The 22,326-nt window shown below is 39.5% G+C and overlaps 3 long non-coding RNA genes across 3 annotated transcripts; all 3 read left to right on the top strand.

Annotated features, from left to right (window-relative positions):
• Positions 1–486: 486 nt before the first annotated feature.
• LOC119206517 (uncharacterized) lies at positions 487–1,566 on the top strand. The gene is made up of 3 exons (XR_005118195.2): positions 487–572; positions 744–852; positions 1,182–1,566. It is a non-coding gene; the product is annotated as an uncharacterized LOC119206517 (long non-coding RNA).
• An 8,221-nt stretch (positions 1,567–9,787) lies between these two features.
• LOC119206516 (uncharacterized) lies at positions 9,788–12,553 on the top strand. Its single transcript, XR_009943163.1, has 3 exons — positions 9,788–10,044; positions 10,678–11,898; positions 12,504–12,553. It is a non-coding gene; the product is annotated as an uncharacterized LOC119206516 (long non-coding RNA).
• Positions 12,554–20,662: 8,109 nt separating this feature from the next.
• On the top strand, positions 20,663–21,676 carry LOC119206515 (uncharacterized). The gene is made up of 3 exons (XR_005118194.2): positions 20,663–20,727; positions 20,850–20,886; positions 21,595–21,676. It is a non-coding gene; the product is annotated as an uncharacterized LOC119206515 (long non-coding RNA).
• Positions 21,677–22,326: the final 650 nt, after the last annotated feature.

The following is a 22,326-nucleotide window of genomic DNA, read 5'->3' on the forward strand; positions in this document are numbered from 1 at the left end:
TTAAGTTAATTATTGTACAATTTCCATAGCAGTGTTTTTTTATAAACAGGCATATTAATTATGTATTTTTGTGTCTTACAGCTAACAAATCTGCAGATGTTGACAGTCCAGACACCTACAGTCCAGCAACCTTGGCCAAGCACTACAAGACCCTACAAACTTTGTATAAAAGAAAAAATCCAAACCACCAGGACGTCTCTCATCTCTTGGATTTGGAATTTGTAGCCAGAAGAGCATTCATTGATTCAAATACCATTCGCGAGGAGGACAGACACCAGAAGGTTCTAAAAGCATATCCTTGTTTCAAGGATGTTGGACACGCAAGTCATTATTGACGGTGCATGATTAAAACACAATGTTTAAAATACAAATTGTGTCTTAAATGATATATTCAAATGTCTGTATTGGTATATTTGATATTTCGTAGGTGATGGAGGAGCTTCAACGCATTTTAGATAATAATACCAACTTCATCGATGAACTGAAGGGAAGATGGCATGACTTCTGCCAGAAGGTGCAGTTTTTTGGTGTATGGAAAAAGGCGCTGAAACCCCCAATCGGAATGGACAAAGGTAAGGAATGCTGTTTTTGTGTTATTGGGGTTTAGGGTGGACCTTCAGGCATGTTAATTTGCTGAATGTTTTTTTTTTTTTTTTTAAGCATTGTGTCTGTACCTTTTTGATTAGATTTGACCTTGTGCACTTTGTCAAAGTGTTTTAAGTAATACATCTTTTCCTGTACAGCTGAACAGGCTCTTGAGATCCACGTGTGCTGCCATTACTGTTCCCCTCCACGTCTGCTCCTCCAAAGAGGGTACGAGATGCGAATGAGGCTCTGGTACATGTCCTCGAGGTGAGCTGTGTAAAATGTTGGAGGATCATTTTGACTGCAGTATTTGAAAAAAAATGGGTGCATTACATGGTAGCAGGTTTTATCACTCTAATGATAACCAAGCAAGACTAGCCTAGCCTTGGTTTAGTTCTTTTGGAAGGCTAGATGTGTGTAAACAGTAAATGCATTGGGGATAGTTAAAAACAGCACTTTCCAATGGAGCTTTCTCAGTACTGTTAACTATAGTCATAATTTTGCTTTGTAAAGTTATGTGTTTGCAAACAACCCTCTACCCTAGGTTCCAAATGACCAAAATGCATGATCCTGACAGAAGGATGTCTGTGTTACAGGAAACAGAAGACCCCAATTCCTACTTAAAGAAACGCCCTCTCTCCTGCCCAGTCCTGATAGTCAGCTCGTCCAACTGCCTCCTAGTGGTAGGAGATGTGCCAATAACCACCTTTCCAAAAGACGAGCTTACAGAGAGTGCTTTATACCTTATGGCCTACGATTACACCCTACACCTGACTTATCCAAAGTGTGTAGCCACTCTGCTTTCAGTCATACAGACGGAGGTCCTCTTAGACAAAATCCATGAGAGAGATCTCACGTCTTCTTACAAGAAGAGCATGGCTGAGTGGAAAGGTTTTATTGGCCAATAAAACCATTGCAAAGCACAGATTTGGTTCATGTATTGAGGGGTACTTTGGTCAGATGTTTTGATCTATCCTCAACTCACACACATATTTGGCATGCTCTATGTTTTCTTATTGCAGTTGCAGAAATACTGTGAGCTAAAATGTTGAGGAAAGTTTGCAACTTTTATGCAGACTTTTTGCTGTTTAAATAAAACAGAAGTTGGTTAAATGCAAGAATAGTTTTAATGTATTCTGTATTATAATAAGTATGTAATGTTTTGAATCTAGTAGGTGAAATCTTGAATCTAGAACAGTATTACTTTTGTAGAGCTTACAATACGGTAAATACACTTGAGATAATGACAGGATGGTAAATTACAGCTTATTATGGCAAAAGAGCACTGCCTAATACGAGTCAGAAATGCTAACTTCAATACATTTTGTCCAAAAATGTCAGTTTCTAATCTTATTTTAGGTAGGTGGTTGACTTAAATCTAGAACAGTGTAACAATTATAGAACAAAAAATTAGTTAAATACACCTGCTACTTTTTAGGGGAAAATACTATTTTTGAGAATCACAGGCTTATTAGACACACAAAAAAAAACCACAATACTAGTTAAATATAGCTAAAAATGAGTTTTCCCAGCTAAGTTCAAGATCACTCTCATCTTGTAAAGCTTAAATACAATGTCTTATTTCAAGAAATGTTACCAAGAGAATTTTCACGTGTTCCATTGGCAGATTTTTTTGCTTATTACAAGCTAAAATATCTTGTATTAATTTTTTTTTGCTTATTTTTGGAGTTGCCTTTTTTCAGTGTGATGTCATTTATCTCTTCATAAATGTCCTTGTGTCTGAATGAAACCTAATCCTTTTTTCCAGTAAACTAAGTTCTGATGTTGAGGGAAGAAGGTAAGAGAAATTTTAAATGAATGTGAGGGAGCGTTCTGCCCCCCCATTCTTAATTTAACTGAAGCCAAATTTTCTAATATCTTGAAGGCAGTGTCGAGAGTCCAGAGAAGAATTTCACCTCTACTCCTTGTAAGTATCTAACTCCCTTTGAAAATTTGATTTGTTTGTTGCAATAGTCGTTTGGAAAATTGAATGAGGGACAAAAATCTGCTTGTAGAATTAAATGACCTCTAGACAATTGTTGAGACACCCTGAGATTTACTTGCTTGTGGTTGTGTGGGTAGTTTGGCCAACACCGCTTTAAGGTGATGAATTTGAGCTCCTGGAAAACTCAACTTGCACACACGGGTAATTGTATTGTGGATAGATTTGAATCTCCAATGACCACTTCTTTCCACCCTCAAATTCCAGAACGACTGTTGTGTTTAGGAAGAGTTATTCCCAAACTGTACCACCGAGTCCAGGTGAAAGCAGAGTCCACATTCCCGTATGTAGATTAGATCCCTAGGAGTATTGGTTGGTGTTGGCAATGGCAGCCATTTTTAAAGAAAGAAAGAGCGTTCCAAGGCTGGTGGTTCCCCAAATGTCACCAATGGGGCCCAGAGTGTCGGCCAACAAAGATGTTAGTTTAGAGGTAGATGATGCTTAGTTTAGTCTATAGAGCAGATGTTTTGACAATGCAGGAAATGACGCTGTGACCTTATAAGGCAAATATGGGAACTGAGGGATGAATGAGTACAGGAAGCGTCAAGATAAATCACTACCTGGCAGTGCTGCTAGCACAGAGGGGAGAATCACAGTGAAAACCTCCCGTGCAACAACCATCCAGGATGAACCGGCTCAAACTAGTTTCAAGGGCATGAGGAGATTATAAAAACTCATACAGCAGACAGACTCTTCAAGGGAACTTTTGACGTGTCAGATTCTTCTCATCAACCAACTTGGGGGGGATTGGAAATCCCAACACTCAATATCTGTGCCCTCATAAAAATGCTCATCAAGATATAGGGATAAAAATCAAGTGAATCTGGTGCAATAAAGACACAAATAAATGGGTTAAATGTGCTGATAGCCAAGGGGCATTAAGTAATGAAAAGCCCATGAAAATAAAACCCTTATGTTAAACAGCAAAGTTTAAAAGTCTCAAACTAAATAAAAGCGCTCCTGACTTCAGTCTACATGACCTCTTTCAGAGGAAGTAAAGGGATAGCTGAATGAGGAAGAGCATAAGAAGGGGAAGTAGTCAGGGGGAGGGGCTTATAGGAAGCATCCTGATTTGCTGACTCTGATCCCACCTGATGGTGTTTACCACGTCTGTTCTTCATCACCTCTAACGACCGGAAAAAATCCGTGAAAAGTTACAGACTATTGATTTGATTATAATGTAGCTTCCCACTGAAAAAAAAGTATGTTTTATATCTGTGTATTGTATACATGAAAAAAAATGAGAATTGGTTTCTTGATGGCACTGGCAAGTTAGGGAATGTGGGTTATAAATAATTTTTTGTGGAGGTTTCCAAAAGCAATTAACCTCATGGTACGGGCTCAACAAAGAAAAGTAATTCCTTAGTACTTGTAAGAAGTATCACAGATCCAATTAAACTTGGCTAAAAATCTCTTCAAGGCCATATTAGGATCAGGGTTGGGTTTTCGTAACCCTTTCGAAACTTGTGTACTGTCCATCGCTGAGCTCGTGCCAAGTTTCCAGATCCATCTTCTTTCACAGGGTTCGTACCGTCATGAAAAACCTGGAAAAGTCATGGAAAAAAATAAAATCACACAAGTTTCAGAAAAGTCATGGAAATTTGTTACATTTATGGTTCATTTAAGATATGTTTCAAATAATTCATATGGTTTTAAAGAGAAGCATAAAATATGAGCCGGATGCTCTCATACTCACAGCGCAAATAGTTCACAACGTGGTTTTGTGAACCTAAGTGAAAACTTTGAGTCCCTTCCTGCAAAAGGAGTGGGACTACCCCCTTGTGGACAATGTGCTAAAAATAATAACCGTCTCCTCAAAGTCTGATTTACAAGAACAGTTGTGATTTAATTAGGCCGACTAATGTGTGTTTAAGATGAAAACTCGTTTTAAAAAGAAGGGCGTGTATGTCTGACTTTTTAAAGAATACCTTGAAGCTCAACGTGCAAGACCCCGAGAAGTTGTCCCCCTTTAAAGTAGTGCTGTCTAGAAAGTCCACCGACGTATTGGTCGATTTAATGGTGATGGAGCTCCTGTGGTTGTTAACCCTCACGTTGTCCTCGGGTATCTCTTACCCTCGGCAACATTCACACAAGAGAGGCCTCCGCTGTTCGGGTCAAAACGACCCGACGAGGTCTTGCGAGATGACGGCTAGCTACGCGTCACCATCAGAAGGGCCGGGATCGTCGTCTTGTCTCCGTCATTCGGGTCAGAACGAGTTCTCGCGAGATGACGGCATCGCTCGGGTCTAATCGGCTCTCTTCGGCGAGCGACAGCGTCGGGTCACACTGACCCTCGCCTTGGCATCGCTCGGGTGTAATCGGCTCGCATCGCCACCGGGGGGGGGGGGGGGGGGCGTCGGCGAGAGATGGCGGTTTTCTGCGTGTCACGATCACAAGGGGTGAATGTGTTCCGAACCTCACACACACACACACACACAGAGAGAGAAAGAAATGCCCCCCTCTGACAATAACATGCATCGCTGCCGAGTGCGAGAGAGGCTTCAGGTACGCGATCAACGTCCGCAAAAGACAAGAGATCCACACAAAGTATACAATCCAACCGTGGCAAGGCCTCTCGAGTTGACCTTTCGCTGTATGTCGCAATCAAAAGGGCCGGGGTGCCGAACCTCTCACACAGAGCGAGAGAGAGGGATTCTTTTGGTTTTTCAAAAACACTTTATTTCTCAACATCCCAAGAAAACAATTCACAACATCAACACAAAGCACATAATAAACACAACCCCAAATAAACAAAAGTACTGTATTCTCCTGCCAAAGTCCAGTGTCATTCTACACCAACGCGCGTGTCTCTGAATCACACACGCACACAAACACACCCCGTGTCGAGGTAGAGAGAGAGAGAGAGACCTCTGTGCTCCTTTGGCTCCTTTAGTGATGCGGTGCAGAAATCCCTCTACGTAGTCCACGGCGTAGAGGCCTCCGGGAGCCTATTAGTCACAGTAGTATTAAAAGCAATAGAAATAATAGTAGTTACGTCCCTAAAAGGTCAAGGGGTGGAGGACGCAAACAATGTTAAAAATCAAATTTGAAAAACGTAAAAACACTTGACAAAAGAAAAACAGTTCAGTACTGTTGTGTTGATCTCTATCTTTGGTAAATATTCATATATAAATCACACACTTGTGTATATTTTGTGGCAAAAAAAACCCTCATCTTAGTCAAAGTGACAAATTTAACAACACAAAGCTTCCTGAACATTGGACCATATTTCTGAATAAATACAGTTTCAATAGTTAACAATATTTCGTACGATGAAAAGGCTTTTCACATTGTTTCCAGACTTAAGGTTATACTCAGACTTCAAGGTCCAGTAGCCCTGACAGTTTTGTCAACATTATCATTTGAACTATCTCAACGTCAAGCTTAGTTTAGGTTACCCTAAGGATCGGTATACACATGTGAAAAACGTCTGAGGTTACGTATGTAACCTTAGTTCCCTGAAGGAACAAGACGCTGCGTGACCGCGTCATGAAGCACGTGTGAAATCCATCCAATGGCAAGCTGGTACGTCATAGGCGGGCGACGCCAGGACCAGGAAGCTATAAAGAGCCCTGAAACACAAGCCCATTCATCTCTGAACGGCCGTATCAAGTGCCACGGGCATGCCGGGAGTATGGCATAAACATGCAGAGTCTCGTTCCCTTCAGGGAACTAAGGTTATATACGTAACCGGAGACGTTCCCTATCAGGGAACTCGAGCTGCGTGAAAACGCTGTGGGAACGCCAATACCCACTCCGCCATATGAGCCAGTAACCGTAGTGTGAAGTCAGGGCGCACATTCTGACGAGAGCACCTGCGCTCCCGGCTTGGAGTTAAGGTCGAGACGATAAAACCTCACGAATGTGTGCGGAGAGGACCAACCTGCCGACATACAAACGTCATGCAGCGACACTTTACCCGACAAGAGGGCTTTAGAAGCGGCCATACCCCTGGTAGAATGGGCCCGGACAGCCAAAGGTGCGGGCTGACCGGCCGATTCATAAGCAAGTGAGATGGCCTCAACCACCCACTTGCTCATCCTCTGTTTAGACACCGGGCCCCCAGTATTGGGTGGTCCGAAACACATGCAGTTCGGAACGTCTACACAGGGCAGTTCTGTGGACGTAGGAGTCGAGAACCCTAACCGGGCTTTGCTTGGTCCGACTTGAGAAAAAAGGACACATGAGAACTTTGTCTCCTGTCCATCAGAAAGGAAACATAACGGTACAGAGGACACCGGATAATTAAAATAATAAGAATAGAAGTGTAAGGTTTCAGCTGGTAGGTACATCAGAAAGTGTGTTACATCTAGAACGCATACTTTTGAATGTGCGTCTGCTAGAATAAATCTCAGCTGAAGAAGTTTTGGCCTGTGCATTTATAGACCCTGACCCTGTGACTCACAGCTGATCCTTATTAGCTGATTAGTGCAGCCTGACATGACCTCCTTCTCTCTACCTTCTCCCATCATTTCAAAGCAACCCCCATGGAGGGAGTTCTTACTGTAATGTTTGATGAGGCCTATCAATTAATAGCTTCTTAGTTTGAATAACAAATATTATGTTTCTCAACCCCTCCAGCCACTCACTCAATACCGTCATTTCAAAATAAAAGCTGCAATGATTATCTGTAATTTAGCCATGAAGCTTAGAATAAAGCTGTTTCGTTGAATACTTATTGCTCTTTCAAATAGTACTACAACCACTACTAATATTTCTAGTACTTCTAGTAGTTCAACTGGTATTATTACGAAATGACTTTTACTACTACTAATATTACTAGTACCACTAGTATTTCAGTAGTACTGTACCATGGACGTGCACTTATCCCAGCTATGTGCACCTGAATCGACTTTGAAGACTTCGACTTGAAGCAGCATTCAAAATGAACAGTGATGGACAACAATGTCTACACTGGGAAAAATGGAAATTCTGGGTCTTTGACTTTACAAAAGTAGAATGAGTAAAAGCAACACAATTAATTTATATTCTGTTTGTGAACATGGTTTAATCGAGTACACTTAAGTTGTTTGTAAAGAAGGTTGAACTAACTAGTTTCATTCAATTTGATTGAAATAAATCAGATTAAACAACTCAATGTAATCGAGTTTGGTCTCTGCCGTTCAAATCTCGCGACGCAGTGTCACTCCGGAACAGAAGGTGGCGCATTTTTTTTGAAGAGAACATTATAACTGACGGTAGTCTTGTTTACAGTTTATGGTCTTTGCCGTTTTAGGTAAAGTGAGTCAGCAACTAATGCTAGTTAGCCTTTAGGTACTTATAAGCAAAGTCCTTACGTCTCTGTTACAAGGCAGCCAACAGGCTATAATGGTAGTAGCATAGAGGTTAGTAGTATTTCCTCCAGTTTTCTTGTCGCTATTTCTAAACAACTAAGATCACGGTCACGGTTGGCTATTTTATCTTAACCAATGTAACCGTAGCTGTTATGACACGGTGCTGTTTTCTTTGCTCACACAAGTGTAGCTAGATGGATACCCGTTTCAGCAAACGTGGCGGGAAGGCTGAGGAAAATAATGAAGATAACCCTAAGCTGCTACAAGCTGTGGAGGAGGACCTGGCACAAGAATTTGAAGAGGTCCCTATTCAGCCAAAGAAAAGAAAGCCAATCAAATATTCTCCAAGGAAAACAAGTAAGTCTAGTTTATTCATGTTTTTTTTTTACTACTTTCACCAGTATGGCTAGAAATATACTTTTTATTTATGGTAGTGTAAGGAGACGCCGGATTCGGAGGGATCCATTCGCAGGTTTTTATTAGAGCATCAGACAGGCAGAGTCAATGACAGCAGACAGGGCAACGTAGAGCAGACAGGATCGTAGTCAGCGGGCAGGCAGGGGTCGGGGCAGGTAGAGAGCAATCAGCAGTACGGTCCGGGGTCAATAAACAGGGATCAAGACAAGGAGAAAACGCTCAGAAATGACAGCCGGGGCAGAATCAAGACTTCGCAGTGAGTGTGTGGGTGTCAGTGGCTTTTGTGTGTGTGTCAATGAGGTGCAGGTGTGTGTGTCAATGAGGTGCAGGTGTGTGTGTCATCAGTGGTATTGTGGAATCAGTCCCAGGTGTGAAGCATGATGGGAGATGGAGTTCGAAACCAGTTAGTACTCGGGAGAGGGGTCCCTCCGATGGCGAGAGGGAGGCGGTGCGGGAGCGTCCTTCGTAACAGGTAGTTGGCTGATTGAGGCACATATGTCCATTTTTGTCTTCTCAATAAACAATATGCACAAAAGTACTGGGAATTTGGTTGGTGTACTGCAGTGCAATGAATTAATGTATGTTAATGAATTAGATAAACTTATAAAATATAAGGACACAGATCAAAATATTGCACTGCAGTACACCACCACCATTCACTAACCTCAATCATCCACTTAAAGTACTTCCTTTGTTCCAGTGGCTCCAACAGGGGCATTGGAGTTGCCCAAACTGAAGGAACAAGCCAAGATGGATCGACAGAAGATTGAACATCTTGAGGAGCGCATTAATTAACCGGAGGAGGCCAACAAGGACCTGAAAGCCGACAAGGACTTCCTACTCTCCCAAATTAAGGAAGTCCCCAGCACACTTGCATCTTCTGGGAAAGGTACAAATACACTACAATTAACATTCATGCAGTACTTGTTGTTCAAGGAACCAGAAATATAAATAGGCTGGGCACAGAGTGTAAGGATATACTATTATATACAATTGCATTGTTGTTACAACTGAGATGTCCATTTGAGTGGAAATACTATTTTCCCAAGCCCTTCCAAAACCTTTCCTATATGACCTGATTAGTCTCTGGTGATTGCATTGCTACACAGAAAATTATTTTAACTTTTGCCCAAGCTAGTAATGTTAGCCACTGACATAGTAGAGTAGAGTAGAGCCATCACTGTATGCTACAGCTAATGCTCTACTAACATGTTAACAAAAACACACAAACTGTTTCACTCACTGTTACTGCTAAAAAAATAACTGAGCTTTCCTGCCAGTAAATTGCTCTGGGAGTATAACCAGAGTGCAATCGCTTTTCGCTCCCCCCAAAAAACTCTGTGTGTTAATTAATCAACTACAGTGCAATAGAAAAAATAAGAAAGAAAAAAAAAATAAGAAAATAATAATTAATAATAATTAATGTAATTATAACCCTCTTCTTGTACATGTGCAGTTGTCTGCTCTCAAAAAAGTGACTCTGCATAAAAAAGTATATTCTTAGTTTTTTGGTTTGTTTACTTATAAACATCTTTGCTTCTCCACCTACCCCCACTTTGCTTCCCCCAGGCAGAAAGACTGCTCCAGAACCTTCTTCATCTTCGACTTCAACATCGACATCTCCCTCCTCAGAATCAAGCTTTTTATCATCCTCAGAAGAAGAGAAGAAAAAGTCCAGGAAGAAGAAGTCCAAGAAAAAGACCAAGAAGTCAAAAAAACACCCTGGATCATACAGTCGTTCAAGAAGTAAGCAGAGATATTATATAGATATGATATTATAACAGACTTTATAATCACCTTTATAAAAAAGTTAAAGTTGACCGCTTAACCTTTTATGGATTACATTTGTATGAAAATCAACTACTTCCATGGGCTTTGTTAATAATAATTAGATGGAACTAAAGATGATATATTGATGTCTCGCTAATGGTATATTTTAGTAATCATTCTGAAAATCAGTGATTGAGATCTCTACAGCCGTGTATAGCTCTCTTGATCTCCTCAGGTTATTCTATGATCTTTTTTTGTTAGATATTTAACCTCTGAAACAGAAAAATATAAGAAATAAATCTACTTACTGTACCATCCTAGTTCACTGTGCATCCTCTATCCATTATAGGGTTATGTTTGGTACAGGCAGGTAAAAAAGGACATTACTTCCTGGGCATCCTCTTTCTAGGCTGGTGAAGGCAGATATTAGCTAGCCACAGAGTCGGGTAGGAAAGTCTAATATAACCAGCCTAGAAGAAGGATGCAAAAGTAAGAAGGATCCTTTCTCATCTGCTAGTACTACAAAACCTATAGGGTGCCAAATCAACAATGCCAGTATAAGTCTGAAAAAGTGACCTATTTTGTTTGTTTTTCTGTTGTGTTCTTGAGTAACCACAACAGATGGAGTGATCCGTCGCTATAGGAATGTCCTTCGGATCTTCAAAAAGTGTGGATCCATGAAGAAAGCCTTCGCGAAAATGAACGTTGATCGAAACACGATTGCACGCACAGCTATAATTGCTGAGCTCGCAATTACTTTTCGGGACGCATTCCAAGGTCTGCTGACAGGTGACGAAGATCAAATGAAGATTTGTGTGCTTGCAGAGCGTTGCCGCGGGGCTATAAACGAGGAGATGGCCGAAACCATCACAGCATGCAAAAAAAATGGAAAGCTCCTCCCAATAATGTATAAGTATACTTAATAATTTTCATTTTGTTAAACTGTTTAAACTTGCTGTTGAACTTAAAGTTAATGTGTTTATACATACACAATATATGTAGAAATTTTCTATGTGTTATGTTTTGTGTTGGAATACATAAAGGAAACACTACCTCTTGACTTGTTTGTTGCTTTTGTTAAGGTATTTATATCATCTGACAGTGTAATAACACTTAATGACATTTTAACGAAACATTCAAATTGTTCCACTTTACTTGAATTCAAAGAAAACAGTTATGACACAATTATAAACTGGTTTGACTATGTAATAACATAAAATGACATATTAATTGAAGAATCTAATTGTTCCACTTTACTTGAATTCAAAGAAAACAGTCGTGACACTGTTATAAAGTCATTTGGCAGTGTAGTTACACTTAACGACATCTTAAAGAAAGGGACAACATTTATGACACAGTTGTAATGGTTTTGTGACAGCGAGTGTCAAAACCATCCATATAGGACGGTTTAATGTCGCTCTAAGATATGAAACCAAACGTTTTTCTTAAGTTTGACAGTTAGGTCTGCTATGACATGTTTATGACAGGTTTTGTTGTCTTGGCTTATGTCAAGTTGTCATAACAAGGACATCTCAAACAATGTCACCTTTGCATCAAAAGTGACATAACTTACCGAATGACACTTAACGACAACTGTCATAAGTATTCATTGATATTTATGACAGCTGTCATGTCATGGTTATGACAATGTTATGTCAGTCTTATGAACACCCATTCAAGTAAAGTGTTACCCATATTTCTATCTTGAAAAGAATTTTTGTTCTGACTCTCATTTTGGGGATGAATGATATGACTAATGGGCTTGATGTATGTTGCAGGATTAGGTCCAGGCAATGTGGAGCTATAAGGGGTGCACAGAAACTGGATCAAGTAGGTGCAAGCTTTTACATCACTACAAGTTAAAGCATCCACATTGGACGTAGTTCTCGCTATCCATGTACATACCAGCACTGTCCATGCACATTTAAGACGTGGAATGCCGTTATTGTCCACCAAAGTAAAATCCACACCACAGGGGTCCCTCACATAAAAGAAGCTATATTCAGTTGTCACATTTGTAGTTGTACTGATTTAGCATCAGAGAAGGATTATTTTTCTCATATAAATGGACATCTCAAACGAAATGAGACAGTCATTTGTATGTTTTTAGGATGTGACTTCAAGACAAACATTTATTGATGAATGGTTCTCAAGACTTTGTCAAATTCAGCAATTATCTCATGGCTCACCATCTGTCTCATCTGTGTGTGCCGAAAGAGAATCCTGTGTTCATACACGGCCATCTTTGTTGCACATAAATGCAACAAAGATGACTCATGGAACAGATAATGCTTCATGTTTATATTTGCCTTGACTAACTTTCACCTTCTCTAGATAGTGTCACTGTTTTATAATATATCATTTGCTTGATGGAGCTTGGTGAAACGTTTTAATTTGGCTAACTGGTTTATTTACCTTTTTTCTGTTTAATACAGAGCCTGTGTAAAAACACCACTGTTGGGATCTATGTCGTCAAACAACATCCTTCCAGTGATGAAGTAGAGGCATCAAGGTGTTACAGCATCTTGATAATGTGCCATTAGCTGTTGCTATGCTGTTCGGGCTGATGTATGTGCTCAACCTTAGCTACCCTGCTGACCGCCACTACACTTTTGAGGTTATCCAAAAGATTTGGATGGAGGTAAGCTTTCCAACAAAGCACTTGCTCTGAAAAACAGGCTCTCTCAGTGAAATGGTCACACTGATATCACTGCACATTTTTGTATTATTATTATTTGTGTTATTTCTCCATGACAAGTCAATGCAGGGATTATTACTTTTTGTTTGCAAATCCACTTTGATTTGTCCTTCATGTATAAGGGTGTTCAGAGTTAACCGTCATGGTAAAACCTTTTCATGAACACTAGCTCTTACTTGCCCAATTTAGATAGTGGCATATTTTGTTTACTGGTTTACAGTGAAAATACTTTTTCCTGCTGAGGATGCACTTGTGCAGTACCAACTCTTTCTGCAATAAATGATTTGAATGTTTCAAATCTACTAGTATTACAATGGTTACAGCTTTGTATTTATACGCTGAAGTTACTGTTTGTGTGAACACTACCTCTTAGTTGCCCAATTCAGATTTGTTGTTTACTGGTTTACAGTAAAGAAAAAAGAACATATTACTGTTGTATTTTTTTGCTGTTGGGGATGCACTTGTGCAGTACTAACTGTTCAGTTTTTGTACTGCAATAAGAGATTTGTAATTTGAATGCTGCTGGTGTAATAATGGTTACAGCTTAGTATTTCTATGCTAAAATTACTGTATGTGTGTATGATTTCCAAAGTTATATGGAAGAGTACAGTACATTTTTTCAATGCATCGGGTTTGATTTTTTGTATTTCCACACAACACAAAACTGATGTCTACAATGCATTTGGCTGGCTTTAACAAATTAGACCTAAGCTGGGTTGTAACAAATAAACTGAAATTGCTTTTAATTTAGCACATTTAAATAGTATTAGCATTAACAAATCAAGTTTTTTTTTTTTGGACATCAGTTATCCTGAACATGATAAAATCACTTTCATTCTACTTAATTAATTGGTGTTGCTGTAGCTTAAAAATATATGTTAACTCGACTAGATTACCTGAATATGATTGAAATAGTTTGGTCAAAAAAGTAGGAGAAAGGAAAGAAGGAAATGTCAGTCATACACATTCTTATGTGGGACCGATGTACACATTAAAATCAAGTAAATCCAAAGGATTATTATAAATATTTATTGCAGCAAACCAGTTTTAAAAAACATTTGAGCATAAATAACAATAAAAATCCAAATGAACACATAACTAATGCATTGTGAACACAAGTCTTAAAAACATATAAATACAATAACAGTCGAAATTTTAATTTTTTGCCACTTCAATGGCCTGCACCGTGTTTCCTGTCATTTTTATTTTAACCTTTATTACGTTGTCGGTCATAAGAATTTCAATCGGCTCCCACAAACGCTCCTCAATTACGACGGTACGGCCGTCTTTTAGGAGAAGGTTGAGGTTCCCTGGATCTCCCTCAATCTCCATCACCCCGAGTGCACCCACGATGTCCTCTGAGCAAAGCTCCTGTTGAGAGAAAAGTAGAACAATCATTACCGTGTTTAAGCAGGCAACTAAAATAACCCCCCCAACAACATGTAGGCCTACCTCGATGGTGGAAAAATTTGTGGACTGGAGTCTAATACCGTAATTGGACCTTCCAGCTTTAAGGTGTGAGACTTTAATGTGGGCTCCCACCCGCCTCCCTCCAGAAACACAGCGACATCTGTGATTCACCCTGTAGAAGGTAATGTGAAATAATATTTCAATTACTTTAATTCTCTCTCTATATATATATATATATATATATATATATATATATATATATATATATATATATATATATATATATATATATATATATATATATATATATATATATATATATATTGTGGCGTCACGAGAGGCTGGGTCCTGGAGGGACGCTACATCCCCAGAAGATGGCTGTGTCCTGGGACAGCTATGGCCCCATCTGCTGGTGGACCCAGGAACCCCACCCTTCCAGTCCCGCACACCTGAGACGGATCAACACCTAATGAACTGAAGGGTTTTTAAGAGACAGAGAGAGGGAGTAGGGGGGGAGAGAAAGCTGAAAGAAACGAGCAGCAGACTGGGCGCCGGACAAAGGACCAGACCACGACATACCAGTAAGACAGAAGAAGGGTGTTTCCCTGCCAGAGGGAACCAGTGTTTTTAGTTTACCTCAAGGAGAGGGTCTACTTAAGTTTATCACGAAGCACGTTAATTTCTGTTGGAACCCCCCGAACAGCAATAAAACATTATTTTCCGTTAACCTGGTGTCCTAGCACTCCTTGAACTGTTCCGCAGAGAGCGGTGTGGCCTCCCGTGACGTCACAATATATACATATACTGTATATGTATATGAATTAAGTGGATTGCCTACCTGCTGCATTGTGACGTTGTGCAAGGGAACAACATCTCTCCCCGTCGTGACCTCTTTTAAGGTGGAAAGCTGAACAAAATGGATGTTTCAGTTAATTTACATTTTAAACCAATTCGCACCAACTATTAAATTTGTTTTCTTTTTAAACCACCAAAGGCTTAAACTTAATTTACCTCGACCACCTCGCCCTCCACGGTTATCAGGCCCCTCGCATCCCGGCAGTTGCTGAGCGGGGTCAGTGGAGAGGGGGGGTGAATTAACCCCTGCGCTTCCTGTCTTAGCTCTGCGCTGAGCGCTATAGGAGCGCTTCTAAAAAACAGGGCGTCTTTAGTGATGTTCAATTGGTATGGGGGAGACTGCCCTCTCAATGAAAGCCCCTTAATATTACAACTGCCACCTTCCTTGATACGTTTGGCAAATTCCTGAAATATTGTGACTTTGGCCACTGACTTTACGTCGGAGAGTGCCGCCAAAACATTAATTTTGGTGTTTGCCATCTCACACCATTTGAGTCGAACTCCCAGGCCACCACCCTGGGCTGCACCACCAGCAACACCACACATAGGTGGATTGGGGGGGTCGAAAATAGGGCGTTGGGGGCTTCTAGTTCAAAAGTGCGTTTAAGGCCATTCTGAAATATTAAAATAAACACAAAGTAGTCAGAAAAAGTTTTGTAGTAGGTTAGTACACATTCTTTTTCTAAAACGTTTCTTTTTTCATATTGTATTGTTTCGTTAGCATATGGTTACCACAAACATTCATATTTTGTATTAAAGAGTTCATTAAGTTTGCCTAAAATGCTAAACTGCATTCAAAGATTCATGACCAATATTTGCAAATCACTTTTGATAGCTAAGCTTACCACTAGCTTAAACATTTGAAACAATTCTAGTCACTTAATTTTCTTTTGGTAAAAAAATAATTGTATGTGTATATAAAAACTGGACTCAATTAATGCCAGTTATTCTTATCTTCTTATCTCATTTAGAGAGGAACAAACTTACCTCTCTGTCAGCTTTCACAGGACTCAGGACACGGCGTATGAAGGCAAAATTACTGTTAGAAACCTATGCTCGCGCACACATCAAACATTTGCCGACTTTTGCCTGCGCGAGATGGACTTTTGCCCGCGAATGTTTTAGAAACTGTTACTTGAGCCGTTTTAAAACACATAGAGACATGAAAAATACACTAATTCGTTCTGTAGAGTCTTGGGTCTCTCAAAATGCCATTATTTTTTGACTACCCCAAATAATTTTGCTCCAGAAAGCATTTGTTTGAGGTGTGGATTATCTGTATATCACTGCCTGTCTGTGAGCAGCTTCTCCGTCGCCATGGATACTCCACTCTGTCAGTTGGTCTCAGTCAGCTGAACCATAACGGCTGATTAGTGACGTCAGGTGACACAGCTATTCTTTCAACCAGGGTTCGTACAGTCATGAAAAACCTGGAAAAGTCATGGAAAAAAATAAAATGACATTCACTAAAACCACGTTCTTCTTTTTTTGCGTATGATATGCTTCACCTGCTCATATATTTGATCAGTTGCTGATTAGCGGGTGAGAAATATGCTGCGCACGGCGTCTTCTCTATTTCAGCATCAATAAATATGTGATTGATAGCGTGGTCTACTTAAGAAAGCCATGGACGTGCACTTATCCCAGCTATGTGCACCTGAATCGACTTTGAAGACTTCGACTTGAAGCAGCATTCAAAATGAATAGTGATGGACAACAATGTCTACGGTTAAATATTTATTGCAGCAAACAAGTTTAAAAAAACATTTGAGCATAAATAACAAGAAAAATTCAAATGAACACATAACTAATACATTGTGACCACAAGTCTTAAAAACGTATAAATAACAGTCGAAATTTTAATTTTTCGCCACTTCAATGGCCTGCACCGTGTTTCCTGTCATTTTTATTTGATCGGATATAACGGGTGATGACTTCAGTGTTTGTCCAGCCTGATACACAGCGTAAGAGCTTACTTTGCTATTTCCAAAACTAGATATAGCAAGGTAATAATGTTGATAGTGATATTAAAAAAACCTGTCACGAATTATGTACTAAAAAAATCATTAGTAAATTCATATAATGCCTCAGTAAAACATTACCTAATTAAGACCATATATTTTCGTCAATTTATCAGCTTATATTACAGTATCTCGCTGATGATACAAATGCTCTTAAAGGACAACTATGGAATTAATAAAATGCTGATAGCAGAAGATAGCTGATGAATTAATCTATGAGGTTTGTGTGGCACAGTGTTCTATCGATACCCCCATTTATGACTTTCCAATTGTTCCTGAATGCATCAATCAAATCTTACGTCACATTCAACGCATCTCCGTCAATTTCCTCTGAAGTCTTGACCGGTGTTACGTGCCTACTGGTTTTTGAACCTACTGGTTTGGCTACGCGTGCGTGTTTGTTTTGCCCCGACAGCGGCAGATGTTGTCTGCCTCGGTCACCTGATTCGTCACACATTCAAAAACCAGTAGGCAGGTTCAAAAACCAGTAGGCACGTAACACCGGTAAGTACCACTGATCCCCGGGCTCATAAGTTGGATGGTGTAATGACAGTTATATAGTTGTGAAAAGGCGTTGCAGCCCGTTTGTAACCCGTGCAGTATTTGTACGCTAGTAAAAGAGTGAAATATTCCCTCCGTATGACAACGCCAACTCGTGGCTAACACTTTCGTAGCGGCTACGCTAGCGGCACATTAGCATGACGAAGAAAAACAGCATTAAGATACGTGTTGAACTGGTATTAACTGGTTGGTTGGTTGCTAACTTAGTTAGCTAACGTTTCAGTTAATATGGCTAGTCTCCGTTAGCCACGGGTTCGTTTGTGTGCCGTAAGAGGGAAACGTTTCTATTTGTGTCATAGTTCATTACGAGGGAGGAGGCGATATAATTCATTCGTGACGTTAATTGAGCAAAAAGGTGCAATAGGCTGTACATTATTGAAGATAAAGTACTGCTCAAACCCGTATTGCTTATGCTATGATACATAAGACGGATGATAATTATAAATAGTAAGTAAATAGCTTCACCACAAAATATTTCCGGTCTTTTTTCCTGCCATTGCCACCAAGCTAAAAATAAATATTAACTAACAGTCAAATCTAATCTGTTACTTTGAGTGCGCAGTGATATGGAACGCTGGTCTATGTGAACAAGAACTGTGCATAGCTGAATAATGTACACCCCATGACTCACTCTCAACCAATCAGAATGCTGGATCTAATCTACCCGTTTAATAATACAAAGTCATGCTGATTGAAAGTAAAGTTAAAATTGCAATGGTTTTGTCAGTTTGTCAGGCAGTAGTGATGAGTTAGCTGGTTAGCGTTACTTTGCTCGCTGCCAAACTAGTCAGCCAACTGATGAAATTGCCGCGTCCGCTCTAACCCATTACGTAGAAGTGTGTGCGGTAACCACGGGAATATTTCACTCTTCCATTGACAAATCCGATGTCAATAACATTCAAAGTAGATTGTTGCTTTTGAGAAACATAATTATTAACTAACGTTAGTTTATCACTAAAGTCAACTCAATAAGTTGACTAAAAACTCAATAAGTTGACTTTACATAATTATATTACCAAGCTGGGACATGTAAAATGCAAATATATGTAAAACGTCAATTTTATTGGCTGTGGTAGACTGCTGGAGACCAGTTCAAGCTAATGATTGACTTTATAAGAACAAGTTAATTTAGTTGATGCTTTTCTCCGCCATATGTTTATTTACCAGCTGTATGTATGTAGTCTATTTATTTTAAGGTCATGAAAACGTTGTCCACAACAACATTAAGTTAATATATGACTGAGGTTGAATTACACTTGATTCCTCATTATGTCGGTAATATGGAACAGCAGTAATCTACTTCTCTATGTATGTAATATATCATTTCCTAAGGTGTTTTGTTTAAAGGCTGAAAGATAGAACCTTCTTAATGTCCGTTTGTCATATTGTTTCCTCTCTTAGACAACAGAGCATCCTCCTTCTCTGCATTGTGTGTGGTAAGTTAAAAATAATGCAACAGAAATATCTAATAGACTACCTAACTATACTGCAAATGATGTAGATATTTTCAATTTATTAAAAAACATTTGCATCGTATTTTTTGGATTACTGCCACATCATTTTTGAAGTTGTTGATGTATTTTTTTTGTTTCTTTATAATTCATTAGTTAATTTTTGTTTGCAAATGGGAAGTTTTAAATTGTCCAGATATATTGCAAGATAATTTCCTCAAATGTCTTTATTTATTTTTTATTAAGGAATAAAGTGATTAAAAAAAATATTACGTCTGAGAAGGTGGAACCAGAGTTTTACATTTCTTTCTTTAATGTCACACTTTGCAGCTACCAAACTAATTGCCCCAGCTCTGACTGTATGTACCTTACTATAGAGCCATTTAAGTCCCTAAGAGGCATTAACACATGTGGAAAGAATATAATGTTGTCTTGTTGACATAAGTCAGGGTTTCCACAAAACTGCCACACTGCAATATATATTTTAACTTTGGTGAAAACTGTGACTTTTCAATGAGACAAAAATGATCAATAAAGAAATGCAATGTTTCACTTCAGTACTTGCATGTTAAATAAATTGAACTAAAAATGTCTACCTTTTCTCACCCTCTCTTCATCCGTCACCCAGAGGTGAGACAAAGTCATTGTTGTGCAAGTCACAAGTAAGTCTCAAGTCGTTGCCCTCGAGTCCCAAGTCAAAGCCGACAAGTCTCAAGTCAAAGTCCAAAGTCTTACCATTTTAGTTTCGAGTCATTTCAAGTCCTCTTATTATAGTGGGGACGGGAAACCCTGGGTGATGGTGCGCTGCCTCACAGACCTTAGACTACGAAGGGAAGGGTAATGGTGGATCGACTGTGACTGTGTTATAGTACTTTAAAACGGATGTTGACATAATGTTGGCGAGGATTTCCATCGGAGTCTGAATCCGGGTTCAAAAATCCCGATTTTTGTAAGCATGAACGAGCTGTCTCGTTGATACGGTAAAATGCTTGTGAGTTACGGTACATTCAATAAGGTGCTCCGCATTCGTTCAAAACTTACCTTTCTTTGTGAAACAAAGTTGGACGTTGTGGCAGCTCCGTCTGTAATCTTCGACCCGCATGTTTTGCAAATATCAACTCGTTTTTTGTCGACTACCTCGTCATTTTTATAGCCAAACGAAACTATCTTCGGTATCATTTTTCCAACTGGCGCGTTGTTGCGCTTCATTGGTTGTCTTGCAATGTGCCTGTTTAGATGCTGTCGAATCAGAACCAGGTGGGACTGCAGTGATTGGATGTCGTGCAGGCAGCGCTCTCTGCATACAGGTGGCGCACATTTTTTTGACAGATGCAGATAAACAGAGCGGCGCGGCCGTGTGAAAATGTTTCCCCCAGTTTTCATGGGAAGTAGCAAGTCTTCGAGTCAAAAGGCTCGAGTCCAAGTGAAGTCACGAGTCATCGATGTTAAAGTCCAAGTTGAGTTGCAAGTCTTTGTACGTTTTGTCGAGTCGAGTCTGAAGTCATCAAATTCATGACTCGAGTCCAAGTCACATGACTCCAGTCCACACCTCTGCCGTCACCCTCCTCTTACTCCTCCCAACTTCTCTTTTCTATCTAGAACGGCAGACTATTGTGGCTGGTGACTCTAAAGTGTAAGCTCACACATTCATTCAGATATTACTGTAAGTAAACTGATCTTTTATTGGTTTCCAGTTTAGAATGCCTTCCCATCATAATAATAGTCTTGAAAACCCTCATTTAGTTCTCATTCTTTCTGCCTCCTCTTTCCTGTCTCTAACTGCAGCCTACTAGTGTTGGTGACTCCTCGGATATATTTTACAGTAAGTTTTCACACATGACTGACAACTGAATGTACTTTCTTAAAACATTTAGTGAAGTTGTAATGAATCACCGATGGCCGAGCTGCATTGCCTGTGTGAGCAGCATGTGTGTGTTGCTCAACCTCTTGGTTTTATTTTCGACGCGTACGTTAGCAGCGTAGTCCGTCTTTGTCAGCTGTGTCTTCTCCAGAGATTTGAGGGCTGTTGTTACTCTGGTGCTCTCTGCCCGGCTGGGACGCCACACAGACATATTTGTAACATATATATAATGTTATAATAGTAGGGGAAAACACTGTATTATGTTACAGGTTGTGCTTGGTTCACAGTCAGAGCGTAAAAAAATATTTTCAATCAATTCTTTGGAGCCCAAAATCATAAATTTGTCTCGGGGCTTTACAATGTGTGCACCTACAGCATCTCCTGTCACGGGAGCCCCCCATCGGCTCAGGAATCATCGTTGACAGTTCTTGATGTACAACCAACAGCTTTAGCCTGCATCAGTTTTGATGTCCCTTTGGCAACATTTCCCAGGAGAATAGTCCATTATTGATTAAATCAACACTCAATATAATAAGTGCCTGCCAGCATAATATATATATATATATATATATATATATATATATATATATATTTTAAGGTTAGATGACACCTTCAATGATTCAGTGCTAGTTGGAAATTGTCTAACGGATGTTTCTTTGTGTCTTGCAGGTTTCCTGTTGTCCAGCATCTCTCCTCTATCCCATTGGCTCTCTGTCTATCCTATACCTTGTATCCACTCTGTCTACAATTTATAATACAACAACTCTAGCTTTCCTGTCAAATCTACCTCTCTGTCTTTGATTTTGGAAACTCTATCTTTGTATCCTTCTTCTATCCCACTCTATCTGTATACTGAACTCTGATATTTTGAAACCTGAATTTTGAAACCTGAACTCTGAAACCCAATTTTTGGTTACCTAAGGTCATTGATACCTGTCTGTCTGAACAGAACTCTGAGAGTCTCTCCACTCACGCTCTCTGTCTCTCCTCTGAACACTCTCACCCGGGTTATTGGTACCTGATCTACCTTTTTGAATGATCTGAGAGATTCTCTTCTCTCACTCTCACCTCTTTCCATCTCCTATCAACTCATATATTTATACAACGCTATTACTCTTTTTACTAATTTGACAAAGCATTTGAAATTTACTATTAATGAGATTAACAAAATTGGCCTGAACAAAGAGTTGAAAAGTTAATTCACAAGCTGAAAAAACACAAGCACAAATCTTTTTGTTGTAATTGAAAAAAACTACACTTTAATACAAAATCATTGGATTGTGAAAAGAAATTACACTTTATAATTTAATCTGGTAGATTTCCTGATATACCGTTTACAAAAGTGCAATGAATTAACACAATTTAAGATAACTGCACTCTGATCAATATACATAAGAACTA

The sequence above is a fragment of the Pungitius pungitius genome, unplaced genomic scaffold, assembly GCF_949316345.1.
Source record: "Pungitius pungitius unplaced genomic scaffold, fPunPun2.1 scaffold_48, whole genome shotgun sequence".
In the NCBI taxonomy this organism is placed as follows: domain Eukaryota; kingdom Metazoa; phylum Chordata; class Actinopteri; order Perciformes; family Gasterosteidae; genus Pungitius; species Pungitius pungitius.